Raw genomic sequence first — 14,636 nt, 5'->3', positions numbered from 1 at the left:
CGGGGTGTCAACCCCATATAGATCTATACACAAATTCTCGCTCTCCCTCAAGGAGACTCTGGTTATAACTATAAGACTTATGGTATACGCTAGGTAGGTACGAATGAAGGAGTGTCTTACAAGAGCCTTAACTAAATTTACGCGAATAGTGTATCCCATTATTTAACGTAATAAATAATGTTGCAAGTATGTATTTTGATTACAAATCATCGGCAATAAAAATATATTTGTTCATATGAAAATGTCAAATATTTATTGATATCTACCCGAATAGCATAAAACGCGTTGTATAGGCCCAATAAGAAAACAAATGGGCATTTAAGGCCCAATTAGGATAGGATTACCAAAAATGGCTCAATAAGCATGTAAAACCCAATAAGTATGTAACGCCCAATAAGTATGTAAATGAGTTTATATGACCTATTTAGAGTAAAAATGTTGTAAATTATCTGTTTGTTATCAAAATGATCGGTTTAGCTCAAATAGTACCAAAATGACATAAGAGATCCATTTTTATTAAAAATGAACATTTTTGTCCCATTAAAGCCGAAATTTTACAACAAAGGCCCATTTTTGTTAAATATGACATTTTAGTCCCCATAAAACCGTGTTTTGTCAAATAAAGCCCATTTTTATGAAAAATGACACTTTAGGCCCAATAAAGTCGTGAGTTGTAACATAAAGCCCATTTTTATGAAAAATGACACTTTAGGCTCAATAAAACCGTGAGTTGTCACATAAAGCCCATTTTTATGAAAAATGACATTTTTGACCCATAAAACCGTGGATGTCATGTAACGACCCAAAAATCAAGGGTAAAAATTTCATTTTTTTAATACAGTTAAAACGTATATGTCTTTAAATCCAAACATTCCAAAAACATTATTAATTAAAAACATTCATCAGAGTTCGTCCCAAAATCATATATTGCGGAAACACAGGTGTGTGCACTGCGATCACGCTGAGCTCTTCCTTTCCAATACAATGATACCTGAAACCATAAACAAACTTGTAAGCACGAAGCTTAGTGAGTTCCCCAGAGCATACCCCATACATAAATCCACATATCATATTAGCTATAAAAGTTATCTCTACCACATAACATATATCACATTAGCTGATAAAGCTATCTCTACCACATACCACATATCATATTAGCTATACAAGCTTTCTCTACCACATAACACATATCATATTAGCTATCCAAGATATCTCTACCACATACCACATATCATGTTAGCTATGAAACCTATCTCTACCACATCACATTAGCTATAAAAGCTATCTCTACTACATATCTCTGCGTAAGGATGCCATGTGCGCCCCCATGGTCTTACACCCATGTATCATGGGCCCACCCCATGGTCTTTTCCTTGATGAAAATCCATGGGCTCCCCCACATGGTCTTACATCCAAGTGTCATGGGCTCCCCCATGGTCTTTCATGCAAATATCACATAGACAAACAACATAGCATATAACCAACTAGCATACCACATATATCTACATCAACTAGTGTACCACATAATATAAAACGGGCAAGCCTTGGTACCTTAGACCCATTGGTATGGTGAGAAAATTCACTTGGCATTGCTGAAGTCCCGCGGATGAACTCCAGCTGTTGGTTGACAGATTTACGAATTGCCAACATCAAACAATACCCAACTAATAATTGGGTTTCAATGCATAACCACAACTCCATACTTGGGTTAAAAGACTAATTTACCCTAACTTAGCTTTATTCAGTCCAAGGCCCAAAAGTCAAACCATGGACCAAAGCCCAATATATGGCTTAATTTTCCAAACTAGGCCCAAACCTCTATATGAGTTTATCTTAAGGCCTAATTATGTAGTCCAGTCCAACCATTAGGCATTCTGATGGCCCAATAGCTAATAGTCCTCAAGACCCAATTATGGCCCACTTATGGTCTAATTTTCCAAATTGGGCCCAAGCCTCTCTAATGGGTCTTATCGTAATCTACATAGACTATGGGAGGCAAACTAGGAGTTGAACCCTTATTGTGCCGACAGGATAATGCTTCCTTTAGCTCCCGAATCTACATATAGTAATAGTCAACTGCTAACGTATAACCATAAACACATGTGACTGGCTCAATCATCCTTAGGCTGGAATATCAATATGTTGAATCTGATCAACCACTGAATTGAAATCCTCAGGGTTTTTCGGCCTACCGCCTCAACCTTATTGCTCCTCCTGTCCTTCTTTCCAACGACTTACAGTCGGATCGCATCGGGTATGTTGGCCTACTTTTGCAGCCCTATTGCTCCTCTTGAGTCTCCGTGCCTACGACTTACAGTTGGCCCGCACCAGGTATCTTGGCCTATTGTATCGAGCAAGACTGCCTCAACCCTCCCAACATAATGTGCTGCCATAGATAATCAGGAGAAAGATCTAACTCGGTCCTTAGAACCTGACAGACAGGGACGCTCTAACCCAACAACCCTCTATTTCTGTACATGATATTGTACCTTTCACCTGCCACTCGCGATCCACCCTATAAGCAAAAGTTTCCCCCCGTTTAGCTCACCGATCTCCAAAGTGCATGCCTCACACGGATACACTTGCAATTACTAATGCAAGTTTCCATTATAAGCCATCTTGGAATGGCCGTCCATGAATCCACCCCAAGTTTCTGACTGAAACTACCACAAGTCATGCAAAGAAGACCCTCAAACATGTCGATAGCGAACCTTTCACAATTCGAATCCATATGATACACCAAAACTTTAATATAACCTTTGACTCTTTTCCATGCCAGTACCAATCTCCAGAGCGACGAGAGAAGATGATCAACCAAGAACTTCCACATTACATCCGATCTCTGTCAACAACTTGCGAATGAGCAGGAATACGGGGAAAACATTACCCCGGATGCATTCTAATACTTGACTGACGCTCCCAACGGTCCTTGACTGTTCCCTATCCAAACCAACTAATTAATGGGTCTTTTGATCTATATCAACGCGTCACACTGAGAGTATCACAAAGAGATTAAATGATCAATCATGGCCATTTGGCCTGCAGCGCATGATTGGAATGCTCCTACCATGTCCTCAGTCTATCGCTGAAATGCTCCTGATCTCATACCGACCTTGTTGGTATTACATTGCTTGTCCATCCTCATGAGTCCTAGAGATACTCTCCTTTTTTCACTGCCTTAAGGGGACCCAATCACCGTCCCACACAACACCAACAAGCATCACAATACAAAAATCCTACCATGTACGATTTCCTTATAGAACAAATTGTTACCCAAGACTCTTCAGGCTCTCCTACATGACCACCGACATTCCTTAAGGTCACTTCATAGGTGATAACCAGCAAGCACAACTATCATACAAATCCACAAGTTATAATCACAAAACAGCGTGCTCAATACCAGAATGTAGATCTCATAGAATACACGCAGAGTCTTCAACATAACTAAACCGCCTCCTCGGGCCTTCAACCTATTTGGACTACTCTCAGAACCTTCAACGTGTTTAGACTGCCTCTCTAGGCCTTCAGCATGTTTAGACTGCCTCTCTAGGCCTTCAGCCTGTCTCGACCATTCTCCGGGCCTTCGGCCTGACTGGTATGCCTTGTTGAACTTTAGTCTATCAGGATCGCCCTAAGTCTATTGAGCATAACCCTGGATCTATCTAGGTGACCTCTCCCATATAGCCAGTTCTCCCCCACCTAGGGTTTCAAATTCCTGATCCGATCCGTAAACTATAATCCCGACCTAACTCTATACCTCGTGTTGATCGCCCACCCTCTTGGGAAAACCGTGGTCTAATTCCCTGACCCATGTATCCACTACATATTCTAAATAACCGGCACATCCACGCTGAAAGTACTGCCGAGCCCTAGCAGCTAAAAAAACCCTCAATGGCTGATGCTCCATCTGAGAATTCCCAATTCTCCCCACTTAGGACACTAACCGCTACCTACTAGTGGTGAAACCAAACACCAATTAACCATCCCTATTAGGTATTACTATACTTAACCATGGAATAATTAACCCTGGAATGAATAACCTATGCAAAACAATTCTCTCGGCCCCGAGAAAGGGAAACTTCAAGAGAAACCTTAATCCTAGTTGAATGCTTCTGAATCTCCAAACCACAACTACAGACCCCAAAATGGTGATTATCTATCCCAACTTCTCATCTTCAATGCATCCCTGGATCCTAATCATCTACAACCCTTCGATACTAACTTCCCCTGATCCTGTTATATCCTGACATCTTATGCAGAAGGTAATGGAAAGTTCACAATATAATCATAAACAGTAAGATAAAAGGTAGAAACATACTAGTAAGTGTATCTGGTGCTGCCCTGGCCTCCTCGGCTATAAGTTGGAAAGCACGCCCCTAAGCCTTCGGAGGCTCTGCTCTAACCTGACCCCCGTCAGTAATCCTCAGTGCAGCCGGTGCTAGAGCCTGCACCGGCCTGGAAACGAGTTGTTGACAGTTAGTCTTCACGTGACCAACCTGATGGCAGTGGTAGCAAATCCTCATATCCTGAACCGGTGCTGGCTAGCGGCAATCCCTCATAAAGTGCCCGTCCTTGCGGCATTTGTGGCACACACTACCAGATCTGCGAACCCTGAGTGACTCTTCCCGCACTTTCCATAAGTGCGACCTTGTTGTCCTCCTATCCTAGAATCGGCGGTCTTAGACCGCTTTGTAACTGGCTGTGACTGCATCGGCGCCTACCTCTGCTCTCTCAGATGTAACTCAATCTCAAGCTCCCGCCGCTTAGCGGCCTCCTGCAACTCCAGCAAGGTATCACATCGTTGGGTAGCAACAAACTGACGGATGTCAGTCTTGAGCATGACTAGATAACGTGTCATCTGAGCCTGCTCGGAAGCAAACTCCAGGCAGAACATCGCCCTCTTCGTGAACATACGGGTGATCTTTGTCACCGTCTCACTATCCTTTCTCAAATCCAAGAACTCCTAAGCCAACCGCTCCCGCTCGACCCACGGGATGTAGTGAGCGCAGAACATATCCCTAAACTGCTCCCAAGTAACCGCAGCTCTTTAATCGTCAGTGTAAGATCCAGTCATCAACCTCCACCAGTCCTTTGCCCCGGACCTCAGCAGGTTCAGTGCACATCTGGCCTTCTGGTCAGCAGGTTACATGCACGTGAAGAAACATCCCTCCACGTCGGACAACCACCTCATGGCTACAATCGGGTCCTATGTCCCATCAAAAGTCAGGGCTTCGTGTTATCGAAGTCTCGGTACTGAAAAGCCCGACTAGCTCCTCCCCATGCCACCGTTACAGCTGTTGCGGTAGCCGTCTACGCAATGGATGCATAGCGCTCGTCAAAGTACTCAACCATGGCATCTTAACAGACCCAAACATCTATAGAATCTGAACTCATACAATCTCGACCACCTCCACTCGGATAATCTTCCTGACGTAATCCTCTGACAGTGTTGGCCTATCCTGGCTGCCAGCTCCTGATGCTGACACGGATCCGACCTCAAATCGTCTCGTAACCACTATACTGAAAATACATACTAGGAAGATATTAGACATTCGGTGCGACAATGGAAAACCAGCTATCAACAAAACCCAAGGGGTTGTAACTTCCTTGCTACGTGTATGGGTCCTGTGCTTTCAGTAGTACGGGCCCATACTACCTTTCCACACCTACCCATATTTGTCTCAAGTATCATCACAATTCCCTGACAATATATACAAACATAGTGAGCACTCAATCTTCACTACTAGAGGAATGCTAAATATCTCATATTGGCCTACCGACCTCACACAACCCATCCATGAAACTTCCACCAACCCTGCAGCACTCGTGTATGCTAGCCATACATAAAGCTAGACCCTATAGACTTTCGAATACCTGATCCTATCCTAAGCCCTTCATCAAACAAGAACAAGAAATAAGGTCAAACAAAACATTCTCATACTATAAGATCTTAATTATGTATGGCTGTGAGGCATACACTAAGAAACTACAGTAATGATATTAATTTCATACAAGTAAAAACCCTAGGCTATTAGGCATCATATAATCAGGAAATTCTATCATGTAATTCCTAAATATCCCTAGCCTAGTACTAGCATGTTGTTCTAACATATTACAAAATCAAATAATCTGTAAGGTATTTTGGGGTCTACTTACTGGCTCCGACTGATCGTACACTTGCATCCTCCTTTAGTATTTGGAAAACCATTTGAAAAATCATTTTAAATTTGTGTCCTTAGTCTGAGACTGGAGACATGCGAGTGTTTCCTCCAATTCATTCAAACCAAGGCTCTGATACCAACTTGTAACATACATAAAATTCAAGCAAATTTAAAACCTTTTAAATCATTCAAAAACCAATAATTATTACAAACATGTTTTCAAAATGGTTTGATGTCAGAGTATCCTAGAATCAAATCATAAAAACATAATGAGGTGCATGATCACGCCTTCACCTTTCTGCGATTATCAGAAGTACCTGAAACAAAATCAACAACTGTAAGCCCGAAGATCAATGAGTTTCCTCAAAATACCAACGTCATACAAACAATATCAATATTATATAAACAAACAACATGCATAATGAGCCATCAGCCTGACTGGAACTCCCGCATCGGGCCTACGGACTATCTGGACAACTCTTCGAGCCTTCAGCACATCTGGACGGCCTCTCAGGGACTTCAGCCTATCTAAACCGCTCTCCAAGCCTTCGGCCTAACTAATACGCCCTCCCGGGTCTATAGTCTATCCGATCCGCCCAGGGTATGTTGCCTTCAACACAAAGCAAGTCCGCCTCAACCCAACCCCAGTCAAACAATCATGTACACATAAATATCATATGCTAGCATGAATATAACAGTCAAACTGATCTAACAGATCACTAATCATAGCAACATCCTATATACCTGGATACCGACCTAACCGGTCACTAACATAGCATTATCATATATACCAGGATACTGACCTAACCAGGTCACTAAGCATATCACCATCCTAACTACCAAGATGTAAATCAATAAGCATATCATGCAATAAACCCAGATAAAAATCCAAAAAGAGCCGACATTGGTGCCTTAGACCCTGTTGATATAGTAAGAAGAACTCACCTCACAAATGTCGAACTGTAGTGCTAAGATCAAACTCTTGAATCACAGCCACAAACTCCACTACCTCTATTCATCATAGGATCACTTCTATAAATTCCCAATTTACTAAAATACCCCCAGAAGTCAAACTGGTCAACCATTGGTCAAAGTCAAAGTAAACGGTCAAGGTCAACAGTCCATGTTGACCCAACTCGTCGAGTCCTTCCAGAACTCGAGAAACAGTGAAACCCTAGTTGACTCGCCGAGTTTCTTGACAACTCATCGAGTCCATGCATGTCCAAAAGTCGGGAAAAACCCTAACTGACTCGTCGAGTCGTCTCACCGACTCGCCGAGTCCATGCAGAAACCAACAACGGCCAATCTTCATCGGACTCGTCGAGTTAACTCTACAACTCATTGAGTCCCTTCAATCCATTCTCATTCAGACGTTTTTAAGCTACCCCAAAGCTCCAAAATGCATATCTAACCTTTTAGGGCATGGTTTCCACGTAAACTTGCAAACTTTACGTGCATCCATGGTCCTAGATGCGAAAACCAAGTTAAAGGAAAGGTTTAACCCAAAGAGAATGGCCCAAGATTGGTAAATATGATAAATTTGTGGCTATTGGGACCTAGAGGATTCCATATCTAAAGTTACAACTTCATATCATGAGCAATACCCGAAATGGTTCGCATATATGCTAAAAATGGTCCTAAACTTAAGCATGGAGAGATCTAGCTATAGAGAAGTCAAGGTAACGACTTGTTACCTTCCAGATGATGCCAATATGAAGTAGAAGTCGGATCCAAAAGATTCTCCTTGTTCCAAGCTCCTTAGACTTCAAGTCTTCTCCACAAATTCACCTTCCAAGCTTCTTAACACACATAATGGAGTAAAATCGTGATTAGGGTTTTCTTAGCTCAAGGGGGTGGTAAGGGAGGCTTGGGGAGGCTAATGACCCTTTAAATAGAGTGCAAAACCCTGGAAATTAGGGTTTTATCTTCCAACTCCTACTCGTCGGGGTCCTCGACTCGTCGAGTAGACCACATAAATCACGCAGGCTGACTAAAACTCTACACGACGAGTTGAGGCCTCTAACTCGCCGAGTCGACTTCCTTAATTACATGAAATCCATAAATCTCATTCCCGGGAATCAAGATGCTACACAGATCCACACGTATTAACATTCCGCTGAAGGACCTGTTGGTGCTAGTTCAAATACATCGACGTTTGAGATTGGTGCTGGCAATGGTTTGTACGAGAGATTGGATGTAACAAGTTTTCGATTTAAGAAGGTACTTCTTCTGACAAATCATTGTTGTTCATGTTTGTTAAGCTTACACATTTCCAATTGTTATAGGTATGATTCCATTCAGATAGTTCGCAGATACATCAAGAGCTCGAAGACTAGTTAAGTCACCAAAACTTGTAGGTATTTTTCCACTAATTGATTGTTTGTAAGATTAGGAGCGAACAAATTGCTTAAAATAACACATTTCAATAGGAATTTCTCTAGTTGAAGAGCTAAAGCTCAAATTGGGGTGTGTTTCAAGTAATGCATACCAGGTGTTTGATGAAGTGTGTGAAAGAGATATTTCACGTAATTCTTTCCCAAATCATCACATGTATTTTATTTATGACTATCCCAGTTTGTGAATTTGAAATGATAGTTGGTGGAACTAAAAGAAGCGTAACAGAAATCTCTCAAGGAATCTAAAAGACTTGAAAGGAAATTGTTGGTGGAACTAAAAGAAGCACAACAGAAATCTCTCATTGAATTTGATTGTTTGATTACGACAGAAAAAACTTATCACCATCATTGATGATAAGTACTTTGAGAAGCATCTAGAGTTGAAGAAGAAGTTGGATGATGAAATCAGAAATGATTATTGGGGCTATTGATTTGAATATTCTTAAATACAAAAATTTGAATTTAAGGGATGTTATCATGTTGAATACAACCGTTATTTTTTTGTAATGTAGTTAAACAAGAAGTAATGTAATCAGTAATTTGTAGTTAACAAGAAGTAATGTAATCAGTAATTTGTAAGGATTGTACTTTGAAATTTTGAACTAGATGAACCACTGTAATGTATTTTTATGACTTAATGGAAGCTTGGTTTGGTATCTTGCCTACTTTTATCTATATAATAAAAATGAAACAGTTACACATGCTATGACCAAAACAGTTTTGAAATGAATACACATGTTGATGAAATGATAACAAACTATACAAGTCTGACCAAAATTCCCTTGGTGTGGTTCCAGATTCTCAAATTATAAAGACCAAACTTTATAAAGACTAAACTTATTGATGAAATTAATTAAATTAAGATGCTAAAACAGATTCATATATTCACAAATTATCACAGATTATCCCAAGGGGTAGTTAGAGTCATCATAGGTTATAACCAAATTGCCCTTTTCAAGGTTCTTTATCACTAGGGATAGTTACTTTACAAAATAGAAAAAATTACCCCTTGTTATTAAATGACTTTAAGTTTTGTTCCCAAATTTATTCAAAAGACATAAATGATAAATCTTAGAAACTTAGTGCAGCCTCTGTAATCGACAATTCCTAGCAGGACACACTTTTTTTTCTATCCAAATACCATGAGTTTGTAATCGACAATTCGAGATTCAAGAATGGAAATTATGTTATGTTCTAGATAATTGAATGAACAATGGGATTGGATGGAAGCCTAATATAGGCCTAATAACGTAATGTGAAATTGAGAGGGGAGGGTCATTCAATTTTTTCATCCATTACATTAAAAAATGTGTGAGTCATGACTTTACAAATTCTGGTTCGATGCTCCCAGTTGATTCTAGAAAGTGTATTGGAATCAATGAAATCACAATCCATAGATTTGAAGAAAGAAATGGAGGGGAAGATTGATTGAAGGTTTTCGACTATGCTATCTAGGAGACCAATGGAATGGGGAACTAATGAAAGAATTGGGGAAGATTGTTTATCAGCCCTAAATCAAGTTATGTACCAAATAATGTATGTATAATGCCACGTAATATCATTTAATGCCACATAATATAAACTAATGCCACGTAATGTGCCAAATCAGCTTAAACCTAAGATAGCCGATCATATTACCTAAATTTGAACAGGTCAAACAAGTTCAATTGACAAATGTATACGAAAAAACATTGTTACCTTAATGTGGACAAACCCTAAAATTGGTTACCTTTCTAGATCATTAACCCGCCTTAGTTTGCCTCGGTATTTAAAGCTTTGTTTCTCTCCCTTTCTCACTTTCATTACATACATATTTGTTGGTATTTAGATACATTGTTTTAGCGGCGATCATTTGGAAATTAATTACTTCAAACTTGTCTCGTGTTCGAATTCCACTGGTTTTATTCATAAGTAATATGATAAAAAGAAAAAAAATAGACATATTATTTTATGTATTAGATACACATATTTAAGAATTTTTATGGTTCCTATCTTTATGAAAAATCTAGATGCTACGCATATCAACTTACCAAAGTTAATTGCTTTTCCGAGCTACACGTTTTTTATTTGGAATTTGTATTATATAGTATAGCAAACTTTATATAGTGCTCCATATGCTTATAAGACTTAAGAGAGTGTTCATGCTCATGTTCGTTTAACTTTGTTAATGTTCGTTCGTTTAACTAAACGAACGAAAATTTGTGTTCATTTTCGTTTATTTATTAAATAAACGAACTGTTCACTGAACGTTCAGTTCGTTTACAGCCCTAGTGATTGACATCACCTTCCAAAATCTACGATTTCGACCCTATAGTCGGGGTATCACGAAATCGGATTTCAGATAATCCAAAAAAAATTCAATTTAGAAGTCAGACCACTTCTAAATCAGAAACACAAAAATACCTTGTTGTTTGTGTTCTTGAGAGATAGAACAAGTCTTAAAATAAGATTTTTAGAGTATATGGTTTTTTAAACCATTTTCTGGAACATGAGGAATGTTCTTATACCAGAGGGGAAAATGGTTATGGCGGTTGTCACCAAATTTAGCGTTAAAACTGGTAGTTATTATACATAACTAACGTTTGCATCATCAAGTGAGTTTTAGCCGAAAAATGCATGGTTGGAGTCATACCTGATGTAAAAATCCGTTTATGTTTCAGGGCGCTACCCCTAGACCCCAGTAAGGGGCTACAACCCCTTGGAACCCTGCATCCAGGGGCGTTGCCCCCAAACTCGCGTATTCCTGAGTTCACATTTATCACTCCGACTATGCAACCTGCACCTCCTATCTCAGTTAATAAATTAAGCTCGACCTATCTTATAATTAATAATAATTATGCCAAAATATGTTGATAACATTAAAACCACCAACAAATATATATTCGATGATGTTTGAGTGACATGTAAACTTGCATGCAATGAAAGTGGTATGTCTTATTGGATCTTAACTATGAATTCATATCTAGAGAATAATGATGTGGCGATAACATGCATATTATGAATAAAAGTTCATTATTTTAGATTTGAGAATTTTCCGTAACAGAAGAATTACCCTTGAGAAAGATATGGTGTATGTTTAGGGATGCAATTGGTACGGTACCGATTTTTTTCTCCAAACCGTGTATTGTACCAATGATAGTTGGTATAAGATTTTAGCTACCAGTACCGTATCAAGTGTACTTGATACCAATTAATTCGGTTACTAACAAATTTGGTTGGTATATACCAAAATTTTTAACTAATATGTATTATACATGAATATAAGTTGAATTTGTGGACATTTGATCGTTGCTTCACTTGCTTCTGGAAGTTTTTTTTATAGACCACTAAAATGATTAAAAGAAGTCCACCCCTAGCAAGTTGCTAGAGGAAACAAATGGTAACAGTACAAGTACAAGTACAAGTACAAAGAATGAGAAGTTAGTATTCCTTTTTAAGTTTGTGTATGTATCATCGATATCGTGCACATCAAACAATAAGTATCAAGAAATTTATCGGTCAATGTGTTAATTTAATAATTCTAAGACTTGTTAGTTGTTACTAATTAAAACATGAAGATATGAGAACTCATATTTCTTTGTATATATATATATATATATATATATATATATATATATATATATATATATATATATATATATATATATATACCGTACCAAGACTACTTAATTGTCATGGTATTATCAATCAAACATATTGGCTACCAAACAACTTGGCTACCGATTTAATTGGTTCGGTTGGTAACATATTAGTTGGTTCTCTGTAGTACTTTGTGAGCCCTATGGATGTTCACTCTAAAATTGTTATGATCACATACACAAGTTTTATGCGGTAAAAGTAGTGCATTTAAAATTTTATATCGAGTTCAACTATTTAATCAAATCAAGAAACATGGTTCTTTTAATGATTGTTAAGAATCAAATCCCAAATAATTAGTTGTCATAAAGTGAATAAAGTGGTAGATATTTGATTTTATATTTACTTTCGAAAATCATTTCTTTGCAACTTTTAGATTTTTTTAACCAAATTTAATTGGCACTAAAAACTAATTATTACGGTTTTACAACATCATAAGATTGTGGTGCGACTTTGGATAGAATAAATTCCACAATAGGATCAATTGACCATCATAAGATTGTCCACCCAAAGACCATCATAGGATTATCCAACTAATGAGTAAAGACCAATCTCCATCATGGCGTCAAGCTCATTTTGGTATCCCCACCTTAAAGTTTGGTAAGTTTTTTTTCTTCCCCAAAAGCAACAATTCTTACGATCAAAGTTGTATTTCATACAGTAAAAGTTATAGATAGTTTCATACCAACTGGTTTCAATTAAAAAGAAAAGAAAAGAAAGAGTCAATAGGCGATTATGAGGCTTTGAAAATGGTGGTCCGTGTCGTATCTTTATGGAACAAAACAACTCTAGTGCTTTTACAAGTTGAGATTTGCCTTCAATCGGAAGGAACCAGGCTTGAAAATGAATGCCGGGTATTGGTATATATGTATGCATATTTATTTACGTGAACTCATACATATTAATATTACTAATAAAGTTTTGGTATCACATATACCCCTGTCAAAAATATCCGTTACCCGAATTACCCAACCGATTTTATCGGGTATCGGGTTAATTTTTTCGGGTAAGTGGGTAACCCAATTTTTTCGGGTCGGGTAAAGGGTAAGCTGTTTGGGTTTCGGGTATACCCGATTACCCGAAATATATATAAGAAATAATGTCTCTTTATGAGTTTATCTAACCCTCCCGATTCCCATTTCCCAATTTTCCTCGTTGAGGCTTGTTCTATTTTCCCCACGTCAAAAAACCCTCGTACCTCGTTCGCTCTTCGTTGGTATTCGTCACCAATGGATGACTATATTGAAGTAGAAGATGAGACGATTAAAGTTGACAACCCAACCAATGATCAAGTTCCACAAGAAAAAGAGAAAAAAAAATAAAGAATTCAACCAAAGATCGAAAGTTTAGAAAGAATACTTGACATCTCAAATATTATTGATTAAAAAATCTCAATGTTCAAAGTTTAACACGACATACTAATTTCATTAAATTTATTTTTAGGTGCCATTAAAAAAATTAAAAATCGAGTAATACCCGAATTACCCTTATCCGACCCATTACCCGAATTACCCATACCCGAATTTAATTTGGGTAGGGTAACGGGTAAATTTTTTTATATAAAAAACCCGAATTACCCGAAACCCAAAAATTTTACCCGATCAACACCCTTAATCACATACCCACATTAAATAAAGAAAATATTTATAATATTAAAAAAAAGTTACTGATGATTATAACTAGGGGGTGTTGATCGACTAAAATTTTTGGGTTTCGGGTAATTCGGGTTTTTCATATAAAAAAATTTACCCGCTACCCTATCCAAATTAAATTCGGGTAAGGGTAATTCGAATACTACCTAATTTTTATTTTTATTTTTTTAACTTTCTAATGACACCTAAAAATAAATGTAATGAAATAAGTATTTCGTGCTGAACTTTGAACATTGAGATTTTTTATTCAATAATATTTGAGATGTCAAATATTCTTTCAAAACTTTCGATCTTGAGTTGAATTCTTTATTTTTTTTTTCTCTTTTTCTTGTGGAACTTGATTATTGGTTGGGTTGTCAACTTCAATCGTCTCATCTTCTACTTCAATATAGTCATCCATTGGTAACGAATACCAACGAAGAGCGGACAACGTACGAGGGTTTTTTGATGTGGGGAAAATAAAACGAACCTCAACGAGGGACATTGGGAATTGGAAATTGGGAATTGGGAGGGTTAGATAAACTCATAAAGGAACATTATTTCTTATATATATTTTGGGTAATCGGGTATACCCGAAACCCAAACAACTTACCATTTACCCGACCCGAAAAAATCGGGTTACCCATTTACCCGAAAAAATTAATCCAATTTACCCGATACCCGAAAAAATCAATCGGGTGGGTAATTCAGATAACGGGTATTTTTGACAGGGCTAATTATAATAGTTCATTCAGTTACCTTCTTGTCCGGTTACTTTTGTAGTTTTGTTTTGTTATCGATATACAATGACA

The sequence above is a fragment of the Lactuca saligna genome, chromosome 1 (assembly GCF_052625555.1).
Source record: "Lactuca saligna cultivar CGN05327 chromosome 1, ASM5262555v1, whole genome shotgun sequence".
Lineage (NCBI taxonomy): Eukaryota > Viridiplantae > Streptophyta > Magnoliopsida > Asterales > Asteraceae > Lactuca > Lactuca saligna.
Note: the sequence above shows the minus strand (reverse complement) of the source record.